The 20,552-nt window shown below is 37.9% G+C and overlaps 1 long non-coding RNA gene across 7 annotated transcripts in view; it reads left to right on the top strand.

Annotated features, from left to right (window-relative positions):
* LOC107054087 overlaps positions 1-20,552 on the top strand; it is a 301,151-nt gene that overhangs the window by 93,331 nt on the left and 187,268 nt on the right. For 4 of the 7 annotated variants that reach the window (XR_006930987.1, XR_006930985.1, XR_006930984.1 and 1 more), the window contains exon 3: positions 20,286-20,339. The exons of the other annotated variants lie outside the window; for them this stretch is intronic. This is a non-coding gene — a long non-coding RNA (uncharacterized LOC107054087). The remainder of the gene's footprint in view (positions 1-20,285; positions 20,340-20,552) is intronic. 7 annotated transcript variants of the gene reach the window in all.

The raw sequence follows: 20,552 nt of genomic DNA, 5'->3' as shown, positions 1-20,552 counted from the left end.
TGTACTGTATCTTTTGGGTGCTGCTGAGACTTAGTAATCATGCTGATATTTTGTAGCTTGAACTCATCGTGAAGTGTAATCTGAAACTGTCAGAAAGATCCCAAGACTCAGGAGGATGTGGTGGATTTTGGTCACAGTATTGTGGGAAACAGTTCCAGTTTAAACAAAACAAATCCTCTAAAGCTAGAGAAATAATCATTAACTCTTTTGTGATATAGGATTTCTTTGGTTCGGAAAATATCGTCTCCTATTGTCCCTTCTTTAGGGTTACAAGAGGGCAGAAATGCACATGGTACTTGCTCTGCCACCTTAAACTTTGACTGAGGGAGGCAAGGGAAATGCTTAGAGCAGAGTCATGGGAGGGCAAAGTTTTAAATAAAAATTGCATTGCAGCACAATGCAACTCTTCAGGAGTATGTATCCTGTATAATACAATCCCTGTCCCTGAAATCTTCAAGGTGACCTCCCACTTGTGCTGGAAAAAAATTGTTGGGAAGGACCACCCGGCTAGGAACTGAAGCTGCAAGTGTTGCCTTGTAGGTCTGCGGAGTTCAGGAATGTCCCTGTTTAGATTGCTTTGTATTTTTTGTTTTAATTGTTCTCTCAGCTCTGAATTAAAAAATGAACAATAATAGAGCTGTGTGAGATTGAAATATATGAATCCGTAATAATTTCCCTCGGCTTTCAGGAAAGCGTAAGAGTAAATATCAAACCGCTCAGAATTGGAGATCTCTAAGTCTTCTGTCTCTTCTGACCCTTTTTAATTCTAGTCTTACAATGTAGGTGCCACGTTGCTACAAAGCAGCATTTAAAGTGATCTGAGAACTATTGCGGAGGTTGTGGGTCATCAGCTACAGGCAGCTACTTTTAGGCCAGCAATTGTTCACTCTCCCTTTCTGTCTCCTAATTCTCTTTCATTTTTATCCACATATTTTTGGTATCTTTTGTACAGTAAGTTCACTCGCGGTTTACAGCTATGTTTTCTCATTTGCTCTCATTATTTTAATATATAGAACATTGTGTTAAACAAAACTTCAAAAATTCTGCTGTGGAAGTATTTCAGTAAAAATCATTTCATGGGTTCATGTTTCAATAGAAGTCTAATATTTTAATCTCACTAATGGCCAATCTAAGGTACTTCATGGTAGTTTTTTGCATGTGTAAGGTAAAAAAGAAAGGAGAAAAACTTAAGGCTAAACACTTCTTGCAGTCACATTAATGTCAGACTTTCTGCTGTAGTTCACAGTGTTTTCAGTACAAACTGAAAAGCAGCAAACATGCCTGTTGAAATCTAAGCTCTCTTCTGAAATGCGTTAGCTTTGGTGTTTCCTCAGTTTAAATACTACGTACCTCACTGTATTTTCTGCATTTAAAGAAAGTCAGATTCTCTTCCTTCTGCCTTCAGCATCTCTTTAATTTTTTCCGATAATATTGCAGTACTTCAGTACTCATTTTAAAGATGGATGGATTTTTTTCTCATAAAGAAGAACATTGTGGGGTAAAAAAAACCTGCTGGATGTGATTTCAAAAAATGTCAAAATATGTCAAACGCAGAAACCACTCAAGGGTTTCATTAACTGAAGCTTTGGTGATAAGTGTCATCTTGTCAAAGACCCACCCATCTCTCCCAATACATTACCAAATGTACTAATTTCCTTGCTGAGCTTGATGTTTATTGTATAGCTGAAATTGAAAATGGTCGGTAATGGAGTGAGCTTCAATCCAAGACCAATTCTGAATCTAAATTACTTGCTTCTTTCAATAGCATTGACAGAGGAGAGCTTTGTGCACCTTGTACCTAATCAACCCTTACTGTGACCCTAAATTCAGCAGTCTTCAGAGATTAATAATAAAATCCTCAGTTCAAACAAGTATTTGCCCTGAACAAGTTGGCCATTTCTTATGCTGAAAATGAAAGGAAGTGACATTTTTTAAAGCTCTGCATGTTGTGGACCCTCACTGATTTTTGATCTTTGACCTACAGAGGCAGTTTTATTAATAGAAATCCCATGTAGACTTTTGAAGTATGTTTTCTTAAAGAAAACATGTTTTTGAGGGGAATATTTTTAATTTTACTCTTTTAAAATACAAATTGATGACTTCTGTCTACAGGTGTAAAATATGTACTTAGAGGGTTGGGGGGTTTTTTGGTCCAAAACCAAGTATACATCTGTAGAAGTCCAAGTAGGTAAAGGTAACACAATAGGGAAAGGGTAGGTAATTTCATTGTAATTCTTTCCTAGATTATAAAAACCCTTTCAAGCCAGTGATGTACCCCACTCCAAAAGTTTTCACCACAGTGTAAATGTTTGAGAGCTGTTGATCTTGGGCTTTGCTTCCTCTCTCCCATAGGTGGTTCAGGTCACTATATCTGGTTGCTAATTTGGAATCTGAATCTAAGTATTTTGAGACAAGTGAGAAAAATTGGTTTTGCTAAAATCACAGGATAGGATCTGAAGTGGAAAATGATGATCCAAACTGATGGGGGAGACAGAAATTTCTTTTGTTTAGGAACATTCAATTTTAGTGCAGGAGACCATGATGTGGTCTTTTAGTAGCTGCAGAATGCAGGTTGTGGGTGGCCAAGGTAGCAGAATTTTCTGACTAATTTAGATGAAAACCAAGGGTATGAGGAAAAAAGGGATAGTTTTATGTTGCTACAATGCAATTAAGTACACTGTTTCTTTCAGTAGAGGGCGTCAGTGAGATATGTGATATAACTCTTTGGAATGTGTCTGCTAATTTAATGGGGTGGGAAAAGTAAGTGAAATCTGAGAGACTGTTTATCTGTTTGCATCAGCTGGTGGGTGTGTCAGTGAAGCTGTACAGAGGGACGTGTTCACCTTGTATTTTGCAAAACTTCATTTTCCCCACATTTTTTCCCACTGGTGCTTTGCTTGTGGCCCTTGGCTGTGCAGCCTTCCAGCCACAGGTCCTGCCCATCTCTCTTGGAGTGGTTGGTTGGAGCTGTATTATGAAGCACAGTCTCAGTTCCTTTAGAAGTCACAAAGAGCTGGTTTTGGTGTAATCAAGATATGGACCCAGTGGACCTTGTAACCATGGTAAACAAATTTTTGCTGTAAAATTAATGCAACAAGAGTAACATTGTAGCTAGAGCAAGGTAGAATTGCTGGCTTGTGCTGATGTTCTTCCTCGGTAAAAATCAGTGATTGTGGCTTCTGTAGATGTTTGGATAGCAAAGGTGCACACAGAGTAGCCTCTGCATCCGGGAACATCATTTTTACTGTCAGTCTTGTCAAGAACTTGGAAAAAGTCAGAGGCTTTTGTTCCCCAACTTCTGTGTCAGCATGCATTTGGTGGAAGGTTTGTTTGCTGTGAGCTTGGAGACACCACTGAGCTGACACCGAGAAATTTGTATTTGATTTACATTAATGATCTGTGTCCTTGGTGCCTTGAAATTTATATTCACAGTTTTCAGACCTGTTTTTTAAATTTATATTGCTATAAACTAAATGCAAATCTGTTAATTCTCATTTTACCACTGATAGATCTAATGTTAACAAAGGGATGTTGAGTAATGCTGAACTTTGTCACTGTCAAATGCTGCAGTGCACAGCCAATTTTTTCTCTTCGAGGCTTATTTGCTGAATATTAGGTGTGTTGCTGCCACACGTCGTCTTCATGAAGCTGCAGAGTGCTTTATGCTGATCTACCTTATCTTATCATGCCAGGGAATCCCCTGATTGCCCAGCTTTTTTTTCTCAAGGGCTATTCATGCCTCATTCACTCTCTGCATTCCTATTGCTCTTTAAAGTGATAGTTATTTAAGAAATCCATACCTTCCTCAAATCACTTTTGGATGTCAGACATATGTCTTTTAAAAATGCTCTGGAGTAAAACAAAAAATTAATTGCAAAATCCTTTGGGAGTAGTTTCGAGAACTGGTAATTCCTGCACCAGTTTCACTGCTGACATTTGATCAACCACAGTATGTTAACAGGTGGCCTATGGACTGCTGGAGCCTAGGTGAAATACTTCAAATAGTCTTTCTGATGCTGGGATCAATTTCTTTGCCATGTGTGCTAGCCGAAACATCTATTCCTTCTGTTTGAGGGCTGAACTTGTGCTGGGATTTTTCTTATGTTTTGTTACCTTTGAGCCAATTTGCTGAAAATAGACCTTGATTCTCACCCTAATGCACTTACAGACCCTCTCATGGCAGCGTGTTGCCGAAGTGTCGATGCTTATTGAACCTTGATGAGATACAGCCAAGAAATTACCACATATCTTCCTTCCACACAAATTAGTTACAACTCCTTTCAATGCGCTGTAATAACACTTAAATTTGGCTCAGCCCTGAAATAGTATGCATTTTAATAAAATCTTTAGCAAGTGTCCTATATATCAGTTTACAGGCTACAACAGGTGGTAGTAATAGAGCTAATTTTCATGATGTGAAATCAGTTAGCAAACCCCCAGAATGGATTTTGCTATCCAATAACTGATTGTTTCATCAATTATTTGTCTCAGCAAAAGTTGTAACTGGCTAATAGATGTCACAGTCAATTCTAACATAAAGCTCATAACAAAAATGTGTTAGCATTCAAGAGGCACTAAGCTAGATTCATTTAACAGATGTAAAGAGACTGAAAAGCTTACAAGATTTACTAATATTTATTTTCCTCAACCATTATAGGATAATCCAGATTAATAATCTCCCTAGGTTTGGGAATAATATACCTTTAGTCCATAGGTGGGTGTCATTTGAGCAAGTTGGCTGTGCTTTTGCAGCATAGTCTGGGGATTTGTAAAAGTGGGGAATGTTGATTTAATGGTAGGCAGATGTGATGGGCAGGTATAAAAGCTTTAGGGAACCCTGTTATTAAAAACAAAACAAAAAAAAGACAACTTTAAGGCACACCTACAGATTTGAGCAACTTTGTTTTAATTTGTTGCATATTTTTATTTTCAAAGTGAATTTGTTTTTATGTGCGTTTCAATTTTTACCCATTATATTTCATTAAATGTTAAGAAACCAAAAATGTAGTAGAAAAGAACGAACACAATGTATTTTTAAAATTCTGAATCCAGATAGCTGAGCTGTGTGCTTCCTGTTAAAAGCAGTTAGTCATCCCTGCAGTCCGTGGCTACCTATAAAATGAAGTGGCTAGCAGCTCCTCAGTTTCAGTAGAAGTTTAATTACCACCTTAAATTTCCTTGCCGATGTGTTAGTGTTCAGTTTCAATACCAACTAAATGACAAAGCTGTACAAAGAGGGGGATTGAGGAGAAGAGGTAAGAAGTTACTGAAAGCAGAGCAGAACTTCAGCTGCTTGTACACGCTGCAGAGGTGCTAGGTGGGTTAAAAGTCTGGAAAGACCTCCAGAAATGGTTTATAGTCTTCAGCTATTTTTATGACAGTTACTGAGATGTCTATGCTGTGTGGTTGAAGCCTGATTATACTGCCCCTTGTACCAAAAGAATCGATGCCCCACTCTTAGTTTATAATCTCAGTAAGTGTGGGAGAACAGAGGAGGTGATTTGCCAGAATCATACTAGAGGTCAGAAACTGATGGAGCAAAATTGGAGTCACAATAGAAAATGTATTCAGTAAGCAATATTGTTTTACTCAACTGACCAGGTGAATATAGTCAGTTTAATCTGTGTGAGTTTCAAAAGAGACCTTCATGTATGAGGGCCCACTATGACTACCATCAAGGATAATGTAGGGATAATACTGTAAATGTTTAAGTACTGTTAGCTAAAGGTAAAAGCGCTTTTAAGGAAATGACTGCTGAAGTTCTCTTAAATTGTATCAAATGTTCCTGCTTCACATTTTCAGATGAATTAAAAATAACTTTATTGCATTCTAGGGTATGCTTTTATTTCTTACCAAAAGGGATTTCAGACAAAGTTGTGCATCATTCTCTTGCTAGAGGTAATATTATCTGCTGTTCCAGAGGAGGGGGAGGAAGGGAAAAGGCTTTAAATCTTGGAGTTTTCTTGCTTTTTTTTTCTCTATTGAACTCCTAATATTGATTAAATATATTTATTTTTGAGGCTTAAAATGAAAATTTCCTGATTAAATAAAAACAGTCATAACTTACATTTTTTTTGGCATTTATTGATATTTAGAGCTGTTTGCTTAATAGCAATGTTTACTGGTACTGTCAGATGCTTATTAAAAGTCCTGAATACTTTAATAAAAGATGACAAAATAAAAAGTAACTTGGAATATACTTTTATGACAGTATGCATATGCAGCCTCGTGACAATGCTTTGGTTCGGGGAATAATTCACAGTAATGAGTATATATAGGGATCTGACTAGTAAGGTTCTATCAGTGTTGTGGTTAGCTTACCCCTGAAAGGCTCTTACTAAATGCTCGAAGAAGGGAGTTGTTGGGTATTTTTGATGTCATACCTGCCCTTGGTGTGTCAAATAGTGTTAAATACTCGGTAGATAAGAGCTGACATCACTCTACAAACATTAAAATGGTGACTTGTGCCAACTGCGGATCACCATTTAGATTTAACCCTTTTTAATTTTTTATATTTTACCCTTCAGATGCTGTCAAGCAACAGATTAAAAAAAAAAATATTGAAGGATAGCGTTAAGGTGAATTTGAGGGTACTTATGTTTGTAGTCTTGTGCGTATAGCCTCACATGAGTGTTTTCATATTTCCCATTCTGCTTCCATTTGCCTTTTCCTGATGATACCCAAGAAGGATGGAGCAGACTTAACTCAGTTGGGTAGATATTATTTCCAAGTAGATCTTCCTGAGCAGTTGTCATGTGTTCTTCACTGTCCTCTTCATGGAGCAATAGAGAAATGTTCCTGTGTGCATATTATATATTAATTTTAGTTGTCTTAATTTGGTACAAAGCTGTGGTAGATGACATTCATGGAGTTTGAGAAGAACCTGAAGTTTTGGAGGTAATATGGGAGCACTGAAAATCATGAACTGAACTTATTCCCAGCAGACTTGAACCTGGGAAAATTCAAATTCATTTTTGGAAACATGTAATTGGAAGTCTTTACCTCAAATAACAAAGGTTATTGTTTAATTACAAGAGTAACAAAATAAATGTAATGGAAAATGCGTTCTGGGATAAACAGCTGGGAACAGCTGAGTCCTCAAAGACATTCTTTATTGCCTTATCCCAGCTTTGGACAATAAAACTTTGTTACTGTCCCTCATGTTCTCTCTGCAACAAAACTGCAAAAACAAGACTAGACTCAGTAGGCCAACGCCGTATCTGGGATCAATATTCGGATGCTAAAAAATGAAGTGATATCTTGAAATGGAAGTAATTTTTCTTACTCTTCATCACACTGTACTGAAGGTGTGTTAGTTTTTTTTCCTCAGTCCATGGCAAAAACCTACAAATACTGCTTGGATTCCCTTGGATACCTCTGACCTCTTCTAAAGATGCAGATTATCTGAAGAGTGGGGAGACATGAATGCTCTAAAACAAACCAAAGGCTGCTGTTAGGGGAATCTGTCAAACAACACTTCCAGAGTAAAGGTGATGTCAGGGGACACAGATGTGACACTGCAGCACCCAGGTGGTTGTTGCAAATTATATTCCTCTTCTGCAGGTGCTATGGCACAGCACTTCTGAATCTGTTACAAAACATATTTTCTGGTTCTTTCAATTGAATGATCTCTGATGACATTTCTAAGACTTTATTTCCACTGAAGGGCTTTACTGTAGTTTTGTCAAAAGAGGTGAGACATCATACATGCGTGTTACACTGTAAAATCCGTGTGTAGAAAGTTGATTGTCTTTAGATACTCATTACCAAATGTCAGAGAGGAAGTGCTGCAAATTAAACAGCATGAAGGAGTTTGAATCAGATGCTTTGAATGCAGAGAATATCCAGGAGCTCTATTGACAGGAACTAATCTTTATTCCAGCAGACATTATTAGAGGGAACCGAAAATATTATACTCACGAGAAAATTGGCTTCTGGTGCTTCATGGCCATACCCAGTCTCACTGAGATACTTTCTGAAAATTTAATGCTCTTGTCCTATTAGGACCTTTTCTTTTGTCAGAGGTCAGACCCACACCTCCTGCAATTATAGATGTTGTTGAGGAATAAAGTCCACTCCCTGAATCTGCTTTTAAATGTGCTGCTGTAGAAAGTACCAGTAGGAGCTCCCAAGTATCAGGAGGATGAGAAGCGACTGATCAGATGCATGCTGACTATATACTCCCAAAGAGTATGTAACCTGTCTGTCCATTGGTTCAGTGGAAATGCCAGCTTGTCTTTCATCCAGCCTTTTTACTCAATTCATCTGATAGAACTGGCCAGAAAAACTTGTTAATTCGGGAGAAACATACCATGTCAGGATAACTTCTGGCAGCATCCAAGTAGGGAATCTGAGACGCAACCAGCAATTACTACCAATTAGTTAGCATCCATCTTGGCTCTAATCTCAATGAGATTTGCAAGTGTTGAAACATTTTTTGCAGTTATATTCATCACTGTGTCCATATTTCAACAAAGCTATTAAAATATATTAATAAAGCCTCCCTCTACTATAGGTGAGAGTTTTCTTATGGCTTTTCTGGCAATAACATTCAAAGCAGCTTTTTTCAATTGCAAGTGACTTATGCTTGACGAATTCCTGGAAACTAAATGCTAAAGACATACAAGGTTGTGATTGACTTTTACCTAAATTAGTTTTCAGTATGGACTTTCCAGACAAAACAAAGCAAATTTTCGTGGGTTACTGCTGCAAAACCTTCCCTAACTACTTAAAATACATTCAGAGAATTTGGAAGTCACAATTTTCTTATATGTTATGTAAAAAGTTAGCTCACAGAGGTTAAGTTGTTTAGGCTGTATGCATGTGCAGAAGAATAAGCTAATATTTCTCTTCTGTTTTGGGATTAATTCATTTTCAGGGTGAAGATGACCTACTTGGTATTATGTAGACTCATTTTTGTTAGGGAATATTTTAAAAGTTTGAATTCTGCTCTCACATTCACAAAACCCTACATAGCAGGTGTAGCACACCATTCAGCTGCTCAGTTTGGCAAAGCAGTGCTCTGCTGCCTGATTAAATAGAATGCCATTGTCAGCTTGCTTAGATGTGAGGGACTCTCTTGGAATGCTTTTGCACTGTTCATTAAGTAGGACTGCTAGGAAGGTGTTCAGAGAAAATATGAAAGTTTCCTATATCTGCATTTTTTTTTTCCAAAATGGATACTTCTTAGTCACACTCCCCATCAATCTTCCCTTCTTCAGATTCTTGACTTTATCCTCGTACTTGGGTAGGCAGCACAATTGAAGTCAGTGAGTGTCACGTTCCCTGTATGCTCTTGCATTCAGGAGACTTGGGGTTGAGGAGAAGAGCAGAACTTCAAGGCAGTGCAGTACATGGTTCTAGGGGAAGAAGGCAGTGTCACAGGATCAGCTGTCACAGATGATACCATGAATGCGGTCGAGAGCAGTGACTAATCTTATGAAGCCTCATTTTTGTAGAATAAAGTTAAGATAGAAAATACGTTTCATGTAAATTTTCTGTATTTTATAGTCACCTTGATTTAATAAATGTTGAAGCAATGAGGTTCTGGACAGTTAAGGATTCTAAGCTTCTGTGAAACTGTGGAGTCAGGCTCAAAAGAAGTGATGATGTTTTGACAAATATTGGAAATAGCTGCTCAGTTTTTAGAAGTGACATTTCACAATGTTGCAAAGTTGTGTATCAATAAATGGACTGTATAAAGAATATATTAAATGTACATGATGTGTTTACCATGAACGTGTTAACCTTATTGTTACTGGAGCTACTGATTAATTCTCTTATCGGGTAGATATTCATACACAGCTGCCTGTTAATTTTGTGAGGTTAATGCTCAGCTATTGTTATACCATACATCAATCTCAGTGCTGGAAAACACAAAAAGAAGTTGTGGGGCAGGGGGCAGGAAGCAGGTTAGGAACCCATAAAGCCTGCATTCACAGTGTCGCTCATTGACAGTTGTGGGACCTATGACATTTTCATATTCCAATTTAGATAGTGTCATCTCTATTCTATCAGGATGTTATGTTACCCCATGAAGGTATAGAGTGAAAATAGAAAATGTGAGTAATGGAGTAAGTTCATATAATGAAAAGTGATTTAAGTCACACTGTGTTGCTTCTCTGGTCCTATGACTGATGTGTGCTGGTCTACTGTGTTAGAACATCTTTGACTCATGCTTATTTCATGGTTCAGAAGGGCTCCAGTCTATTTATGGAGATGCTCCTTTTTATCAACTCATTTTATGTTGTTATCTAGCAAAAGGGATCACGTATGATATTAATTCCATCAGTTTTATGTTCTTGGGGTTGATGTTTATACTAACCTGATACTTCTGGGAATAGATGTGCCTTAGTGTAAAGCCATATTATGTCGTCTGTGCTTTGCAAAGTGGTCACGTCCAAGGAGAATTCAGTCCAGCAGTGCAATATGTTCTAATGTCTATAGCCACCCAAAATGTGTTATTGTTAATGAGTGCGTTAAATGTTTCTTGTTGTTCTTTTTTTATCTTCTTGCTTTTTGTTTTATACAAATTTGGAAAATCAAATAATTAATCCAAGTCTTAAGTTCTAAATTTCTTACTTTGGGGTTTGTTGTCATTTCTAGGACATGATAACATGGAACAATTACTTGGGCTCTAGCTTCTGAAGTCTGTAAACTAGACCCTTACACATGCATACTGCTGCAGCCCCTCTGACTTCAGTAGAGTTAATATGCTGCTGCTATACATGTAACAATATTCAAATTAGTAAGTGAAAGGTTTTCCTGTTTAAAAACTATGGCATCCTTTAAGAAACCATCATTTTGATTAAATGATGCAAACTACAGCATCTCACCATACAAATTTCCTTTTTTTTTTTTTTTTTTTTTTCTTTTTCATGTGATGTTGTTTTAATAACATTGCTACAGTCTGGGGGGCAGGGAGGAGGAGAGAAAGAAATATTTGGAAGTAAAAATAGAATGACCATAGTGAGTGCTGTATGCATACAGCATATGTATTTTTTCTTTTTAGCAGTGCTTTTGTAAACATTACTAGTTGGGAATTAATTTTATGCTCCTTAATGCTCATCCACACTGCTTCAATTCTAACAACAATTTGAATGAGATTTTTATGGGAAAAAGAAGGAAGATTTACCCAGTTCTCATCTTGGAGGTTACAGTATGTTTAAACAGATATATTTTCTTTTAGTCTAACCTTGTCTGGAAGATATAGGAAAACTAATTTGCCTTATTTACATATGGCACAATCTATCCAGTATTCAAGGGTTTGTCAGAAACAGGAACATTGTGCATTTCCATGGTAACAGATGGCATGCTGACAGTATCTGGCTCGTTGCAGCTTCGTCTAGGCAGGCCAGCAATTAATCAGCCATCTACATGCACAAAATTCTTTGTGAGTGAATGGCACTGCTCCTCTGTAGTGCTGCCTGTGCTTTTACAATTTTTGTATTCCTGCAGGGCAAAGTACTTTTTTGTCTCTTACGCTCATTTTCAGTAGCTTCCAAAAAAAAAAAAAAAAAAAAAAAAAACATGGTAAAGAATATGAAAATGGAAACAAGTCTGCATGTAATTTAGAAAATACATTATTTCTTCAGTATAAAAAATGTGTGGTGCTCTTGTTTCTATTCCATTGCTTTCCTTGTTTCCTCTCTCTCCCTACTGTCTGTAGGCTTTCTGTGCCATGTGCTTCATTCAACCTATTTGACAGTCGAGGTTTTTGCAAACAGGTAATCCTCCAAAGGTGTGCTGAGGTGGGGTGGTCATCTGGATGGCTGGGCTAGGAGCACTGGGGTTGAGGACAGCCCTGAGCAACACTCTAAAGACATCTCATCGCCTTTGTATAGAATGGCATCTTATATGTCACCATGATGCCCTGCTGGCAGTTGCATTGCACCTGCAGGGTTGGGGAACTAGCTGTGTCCTTACATTGTGACTGATCTTCTTCATAGTTAGTGCAAGATTATTTTATCAGAGATAATCTGTCACTGTTTGAATGTGCTGTGGGAGAAAAGAAACTCCTTAGGGTGTTTTCACACTCCTCTTGTATCTGCCTAAGGCAGAGCTGGGTTAGAGCATTGCTACTGCTGTTCACAGATGTAGTTTCTATTGACAGCGCTTCGTATCCAGCTGCATAAGAGCATCCTTCTCCCTTCATCTTTGGAGAGATCCTTCCTGATTTTTCCTTTGCAGGATGATATTGTCACAACTGCTGCTTTACAAAGTTCTCAGGGGAGTATCAGCATTCCTATTTTGGATTTCAGAGTCGTGGCATGTGAGATTTCAGGGTTACTATTGGTAAAACCGGGGTCTGTTGGTTGAAAAAGTACTGAGGTCAAAATATTGGTAGGATAGTGGGGTCTGTGAATGTTAGTTTTTTCTTAAATCTCTGAAAAAAGTGAAAGATTCACCTCTGAGGTGAGGCTGTATGTTGAATAGGATTTCTACTCTTTTCGTGCTCACCTGTAGGCAACCAAAGAAATTGTGAGCTTTGTTTTTGATGGAGAACTCATTTTATCCAGATAGAGCAGTTTTAAGAAGAAATTTGTTTCTTAAGTATTTACTTCATAGCGTAGCTGGATCTCTTACTGCCACTGAGACAAATATCAGTTAGCAAAAATGTTGGACAGCAAAGTTCTGGTTATGTGACCTGAAATGATTAGAAGGAATATTCCAGACAAGTTTTGCTTCCAAATCCGTTATTGTTTGGGTGAGTTACAGATGTCCAAGCTCAGCTCTAAGGATGTCATGGTGCATGTTATTTTTATGGTGAGGTAGTCAACTTTCTTTAGTCTTCGTTAATCATTTGTACCTGTCCGTTATGTCTTGTCAAGGGGCCTTTGTGCTTGTTATGGCCTTAGTCACTGCATGTTTCTGTTCTCTGCTCTAACTGGTCTCTGAATCCGAAGAAAATTTATGAGAGATGTTATCAAGGCTTTGTGAACATTTCATCCTAGGCGTTTCTTGCTTCAAACTTGTAACTGTCATTTGTGGTAAATTTGGATTTTATTTTTTAGGATAAAGGATAAAATTAGATGCCATCTTTTTAGGGTTCTTTACATTTTTAAATCTAAAATTTCCAAGCCTCCTGCTCCTCCTACTTTAGACTTCATTTATCCCAGTAGGAAGAAAGGGTTTCCTCGGCAGTCGGCTTGGCTAGGGGAAGACATGGGGGTTGATTTTGCTGTATGTGGCCAATTATGTTGACCTTTATGATGGCAGGCCTGGAATCTCGAGTTTTCCTCCTATTTAGGACTCCTTCACAGCTGCATAATGCATTGCTGCCATGTCAGTTTGTGGTCTAATATTTTTACAACCCAGCAATGCACATTTGGAGATTGTGATTAGCATCCTTAATTCCTAGAAAAAAAAATGTAAAAGCCTTGTTAGAACTAGAAAGCTGAAGTCTAAAATAGTCCACCTGCTGTTCTAAAGAGTATTATTTTAGTGCCCTGGGGACATGCAAAGTTGTAACCTACTGATGTCAGGATTAGATTTTACAGAGCTTTTTTAATATAAGTGTTTTTGATAACTTGGCTGAGCTTTTTCTGTTCGTTTCTGTTTGCTGCTCCTTAAAAACAGCATCCTAAGATCCTTGGAGATGGTAGCTGATAAAATGGATGATACCCAATTTCTTTTTCACCACGGGATATAGATCCTTTGACAGATAGTAGATTTAGACAATTACCAACTAGTCACAAGAGGAAAATATTTTTCCTGGAATTATTATTTTAAGTTGAATTTTATTCTCTTTCCAATTCTGTGGTTAATGAATGTGGTGGAATTGGTTTTCTCATATGACAAACTTTAATAGTGACTTAACCATAAACAACGGTAATGTAAACATACACAAATTTGTTTCCAATAATAGGAATATTTATGCTACTTGTTTTAGTGTGCTTGATTGACAGTATTGAAGCAGAGATGATTGTTCGGTGTTCAGTAACGCTTAGATTCACAACTGCTATTGCAACAAAAACCCCACCATCATCCTGAGATGAATAAGTGTTCTGATAAGATCTCTAAACATGTGGACTACATTCCCCCTGCAGTGTGTGAGTGTTAGAACTGAACTGGGTGGCGCGAGCATCTGTGGGGTTAGCAGGGAACCATTCCCAGCCTCAGTGATGGTAAACTGCCAGTGTCGTTCTGTTCAGCAAGAAATTTAAATTGAACTTTCTTTCCTTACTTGTGGATATTAAAGTCTCTGTAGCTAACCATGTTTTACCTAAAATATTCCTTCTCCTCTCACCTTTAATCTCTTTGTAATAATTTTTCTCATTTTCTGAAAAAAGATTATTTTTTCTTCAAGTTGGGGTACAAAGTGTGTGGAACAAAAGGGTTTGTGGACAGACGTAGATGACTGCTGCTATGAAGAATTTACGGGTTAAGATGGAACCTGTCTGTATGGAGTATTATTTTCTTTTGGTTATGCTTTTTTTCTTGATGTTGAGAAAGCTGCTCACGTATATGGCCCCTAGACTTGCTTCTACATGATGAGGGCACACATGCTGCCCTGGGGTGAGCTGCTGGCAGTCCTTCCAGCCGTCCCTCCAACTGCCGGCTTGCAGAAAAAGACAAGTTTCCTACCGCAGGCCTTAGCAGAAGGGAGATATTTTAAAGGATGCCTTCCAAGTTTTGGAACTTGTGTCTCAGAAGGTTTGTTTTCTACTTGAAAAGAAGAGTGATATTTTGTGCTACTGTTCTTCCCTGATTTACAATTCTTGCTTCTGCTTTCAGGCATACAAAGGTGAGCCTGTCACTTTGCTTGCCTTCTAAAAGTAGTCACAGAAAACAGACACCAGGTGTTGAATCCTGGCGAAACCAGATTTGCTTACCATATCTCTCAGTCATGTACCTCACTGCAAGTAGGGGTTCAGCTGATGTTCTTTTTCCTCATGCAGAACAGGTAATAAAATAATACACAGTCTTAATGATCCTAATCTCAATGATCCCAATTTGTCAGAGTGCTTAATTGAGAGCCTGTAAATTTGACCTGTTGATGGATGATGAGGAAGCTTCTCAGGGTGTCCCCATTAAGACTGAAATTCTTTAATGTTTTCTTAATTATTAATGCAGATAATGTTGCTATGGATGATCAATTAATAAAATGTGTATTAAATCCCTAGAAACAATTTTTTAAGTGATGAAAAATGACTGATTAATAGCAGACTCCTACTAAATGTTAAGAAAACAAAATGTACGGTTTTTTTGCTCTAAAAGAAAATTACAGGTAACTCGGGCTGAAATGATAATTAGAACAGCAAGTGGTACTGTGATGGAGCAAATTAAATCCTTTAGGTATCTTGCAGTTATTTTGGATGAATCTCTACTTTCTCTAATCACTTGGATTATATTGTTCGGAGAGTAAACTTGTGATTGGGGGATTAATGCACATATAATTTGGATGCCAAGAGAATTGTAGCTCTCAATAGTAAATATTGTCAGTTACTTATTCTGGTTTTATAATTTACATTGCAGCCTCCTGATAAGTTCTGATTCTAATCCTGTCAATATATGGTATTTTTTTTGTGTTTATTTGTTTAGCTTGGTATGAAAAACCATTGTATTTTCTCTTTTGAGAGAAAGGGGAGCAGGAGTCCCAAAGATACCTGCTGTTCAGCTCATGGCTCCTGCAGACTGCATTGGGAGCCTCTTAGGGTTCTTCCCTAATCTCTGTGGTGCTATATTCTTTCTCATCCCTCTTCACAACAGTGAAGAAAAATTAGATTTTCCATCACAGGGATCACAACCACCTGCAAAGGCTTAAGAGCCTGTGCCAGTGCTGTCTAATACATGCTCTTCTATCTGCCACTAGATGAGGAGGTGAGAAAACCACTGGTCAGTGAAATACCTATCTTTGTTTTCTTACAAGGCAGGATACTTAAGGATGAGCCTGGCTTTAGATATATGTTTAATCCCATTTTAATCAATGTGATTTAAGGCAGATACGTGCTGAAGTGCCTAGTTGATTATCAATGTGGGGAGTGATACACAGATTTTGGAATAGATACATATAATGGATCTGTTTGTGGGGTTTTTATTTTTGTTTTCTTTCTCTGTTGCCTTAAAGGTTACTCAGTGATGGTAATAAAAAGGCAAAATAGGAAGGTACTGTAACAAACAAAAGCTCAGGAATATATTAAACATCCTCAAGTCTGTCAAGAGTTGGGAGATATTTTGGTGCCATTTGGATTCGCTCAGTAAAATGTTTTGCGATGATTATTTTGTAGAAAAATACTGGGAATAATGATGGGCTAAAAATAGCCACACAACAAGCAATGAAATGTAGTGTACCTCTCCAAATCCTGGGACAGTGCTAATGGGTCAGGTAATGCTGAGTACTCTTGAATTAAATGGATGAGTCAGTAGGGGGAACATTGGCAAGCTGTTGACATAAAAACCAAACTAGAACAAAGGCGTGGGGCCGGGGCCACAGTCTGACAGATTTCACGTGGCTTTCAGTTACTTAACAGGTAATGGCTCTAATCACAGTGCTGACCAGACTCATTCCAAAAAAGCCACTATTGCAAATTTAGGATATTCCATTTCCGGACTGTGGAGATTTTCACATCTATGTTTCATTCCATCCTATGATAGAGAATGGAAAAAAAACAAAACCTCTAAACATCTATATAGTTTGTTCTTTTTTCTTAAATGAATCAGTCTTGCCAAGGCTGAGTTTTGTGTTTGTTTATGCATATTTTCAAGGCTTAGATAAAAGAGCACTTATTCAGTCTACCATCAACACATCGCTGTGGTGTAAGGGGGAGGGAAGGGAACCCTCAGCATATATGGAGAATATATAAAGATCCGAATCACGTGGGTGTTCTTGTATTTGCAACCATCATTTATTTTCTATTTAAAAACAAATTAAATAGGGAATGAAAGAAAACATAATACAGATCTGGTTTTCTCTGATTGAGAAAATGGTAATTAAAATAGTGAACATCTGCATGACAGGATATTTCTAAAAAAGGAACTATTTCTTGATTGTTACATATTTTGATTCTTAAAGAAATGCAAGGAATTTAGGACCTCAGCAACCACTGAATCTGTGTAAGATCTGGATGCCTCTTTGTCTTTTGTGCCCCTCTGGAAGTTACCCACACGGTCTCCGTGTTTCTGGTGGTGGTGTTACTGCCATTCAAAGAGCCCGAGCTCACCAGTATAAAAGCTGTTGATATTCCCCATTGCAGCAAAAAACTTCCAGTGCGTTCTGACCTCAACAAAACATTTTGCTGTGTAACTGGGTGGGATGTGCATTTTTTGTTCTTGCACAGAATCTGTTACAATGAGCACTGTTTGCAACTCTGTGATTAATGACTTCTGTCTCCAGTGCACTGTACAGCAGCACAACTGTGTGTGAGAATCCCGTAATTCCCTGAAGACACCTTGTCACAATGAGACACTTTTTCAGTTATTATGTGGCTTTTTGCACCCTGTTTTGGTATGAACAGACAAATGTTTATTTCTTTTACACAGATTTTCTGCATACACCTCATTATTCTAACTTACAGCTGCAGGTATAGTTTTGCCCACAGTAAAACCAAAGAGTAATGCATACTGATAAAATAAGGTAAAACAAAGGCACCCAAACTCTCTGGATGGGAATTGTTAAAATAGAAGTTGAATTGCACCAAATTCACATTTTTTATTATTTTAAAATTTACAATTTGTGTGTGTGTGTAGGGGAGGATAGTTTTGCAAAAGGCAACTATTATCAAGGTGCTGAAATTAATTGGTTGCTTTAATTGAGGTAGATTACTAGCTAATGCTTTCTTGAATACAGTAATTCTCCTATTAAATTATCTTTGAATAATTACCTGAAATTTCTCAGCTGCAGGGACTGATGGCTATTTAATTGCACAGTGATGTTGCTATATAATTACTTAACAAGGTGTCCTTTAATAGTTTAATTCCCCTTTTCCAAGGGAGAAAAAAAAAAAACCTACAGATGCAACTTAAAAAATATAAGTGTTGTGATTTTACTTTGGTTTGTTTTTGAGGGTTTGGGTTGGTTGGTTTTTTTTTCTTGAGATAACTAAAGCTGAATTAGTAAAAGAAAGCTATTTGTTGACTTGCTTTTAAAAATAAGCCTTTTGCTCAAGCATAGATTTGGAATCAGAAATGTTTTGAAACTCAGGAGTGTTGAGACATCCCTTTGCTTTCATTAGATTTATTTTGTATTTTTATAGCATGTTTTACATTATGCTTGGAAAGTGACATTAGAAGCTTAGGTCTCATATGCGAAGACTCTCTTTCTAAACAGTAGATGCACTGACCAGTGACCCCTGGGTGTGTGTTTCACTCAGCTTCCATGCTGAGCCATGGAGGGTGCCATCCACAAACATCCCCTCTCTGCAACCTGGCACTGCTGTTCAGAGGCTTGGGGCTTTCAGTCTGGATCTGCCAAGTTCCATCCTAAATATCTTTCAGTGTAGGCAGAGGTCTTTACAAACAGGTCGATGAGACTGTGCAGAACACGTACATAATGGTCAGTAACATGTATTGTGAACCACTTCAAAGAATTCCAAAATACCTATTTGTGTATGCCACTTTAAGGCCTGCAGAGAGCGATCAAGCTGGTATTATAGAACTCTGATCTGTCCGCAGTGATTGGTTTTTGGACACATCTCCAAAGGATAAAAGCAACATACCAGGGACAGTGGATTACAGTACACGTAGCCCAGGCTGTCAGGAATGAAGGAACCCGTGCTACAGGTGTCATCCCATGAATATACAGTTCTTGATTCAGTCATCTAGGGTTATCTCCACCTTATCAGAAATGAATAGCAAAATTTTTTTTATATGTCCATCAGTCTTGAAAGCCTGATATGGAATATTCTTTGCCTGATTTTTCAGCAGTGTTTAACTTCACAAGATGGCCAACGGAGTGTTCAAATCAGACGCTAAAGACTGGATTTTTTAATTACCATAAACTGATGCAGAGCTGTTGACTGGATGCAATTTTTGTCAATTTGCATAAATAAGGCTGAAAATTGCAAGACACTCTTGAGATGTTTTCCTTAATGCTTCAGTTAGGGTGTAAGAAAACCATGAAAATGAAAGAAATGTTTCAGCACTCATTTCTTGTCTCAGCACAAATCAGTCCTTTTTCTTCTAACTTCTTAGCTAATGTCAAACAGACAATCTTTATTCCTTGGCCATGGGCGGGCTTGGGCCTTTATCTTCTATGATCTAAAGAACATATTATCTTTGCAAAGTGCCACTTGTGCCAGAGGATGGTGGTCCAGGCCACAGGTGGGCCTAGAGGAATCCATGCAGGAGATGAGCATGAGCTGAGCACTTGGCTGCTGCTTGCAGGCAAGCAGCTCTGGTTCTTGTTACAAGGAAGCTCTGCATGGTCCTGGATGCTCATCTCATCATCAGGTGTTTGCACTAATACAGGGGAATAAGATGTATTTGCAAAGGCCTGATATTAGGACTGGAGCCCAGCTCTGGTAGATTCCCTACAGTGGTTTATTGTCCTGTCTAGACATAAGGGTATAAGTAAAAGTTCCTGAGGCAAAATACTGCTATCTTGAAGCACCTTCAGCCTACTGGAGATAGAAGCTGTCGTATATAAATGGGTGTCCTACTAGTCACTTCTCCAGAACATTTCCAAGTCTCCCAGAAGTCTCTTCTCTTGCTTTTTCATTTTTTCTCCTGCTTTCTTCCTTTGGTTTTGACCTCTGCTTGTTCTTCAACTCCTTCTTCCCCCATCCAAACCCTCCCTTTTCATTCCCCACACTTTCGACTTCACTCCTCCCCTCACCCATTCTCTTCAGTGTTGCAGCAACGGTAGTCAAAAGAAGAAAGGCGTGGAATTATGCATTACTAAATGGGTGGTGCTGGTGGAAAATCAGAAAGGAGGAAAAGAAGAATTAATTATCCCTAACATAAGGGTTAAGAAATTTTTCCAACTAACACTAATATCCGAAGATATCCTAAATTTGTGAGAAATGTGAACTTTCCTTCTTCCTTCATCAGAAGACTGTAGCTAGAGTGTCAGAAAAGGAAAGAGAGGGTCAAACCTTATGTCTTTATCCCTGCTTTCTGTAAGTAATCTGTACAGAGATAATTTTTTTTCCAAAGTTGCTGAGTGTCTGCTGTTCTGATTCACTGCTTCTTAGGAAGGACGAGGTGTAACTGTAATCTGTTACTTTGAGATCCTTCTATGAAAGACATGAAACAAGTACAATTTGTTGTTGCAAGGAGGCAGTTTGTATAACCATTCTCTGACCAGAAGACCAGCCATTAATTTTTGGTTTCTCTGTTTATTGCAGCTGGTAAGGAGAGTATGCCAAGTCAAGCAGATGAGTCAGCACAGGCAACATAAAGTGAGTTTGTGATTTTTTTTTTTTAAGTAAAATATTCACACACCATAGAAACTTATTGCAATATTCCCTACAATTAGAAACAAAGTGCTACTAAGATTCTATTAGATTTCTATTTTAAATGTGGCTGTGTATCCACTTAGTGAAGGAGTGGATGGTTAAGCTACTGTGTTTGCTCTTAAAACAAACAAAGTAGTTTCTACTTCTTTTTTTTTT

The sequence above is a fragment of the Gallus gallus genome, chromosome 9, assembly GCF_016699485.2.
Source record: "Gallus gallus isolate bGalGal1 chromosome 9, bGalGal1.mat.broiler.GRCg7b, whole genome shotgun sequence".
Classification (NCBI taxonomy): Eukaryota; Metazoa; Chordata; class Aves; order Galliformes; family Phasianidae; genus Gallus; species Gallus gallus.
The sequence above is the reverse complement of the archived record's forward strand: the minus strand, read 5'-3'. Positions and strand labels throughout refer to the sequence as shown.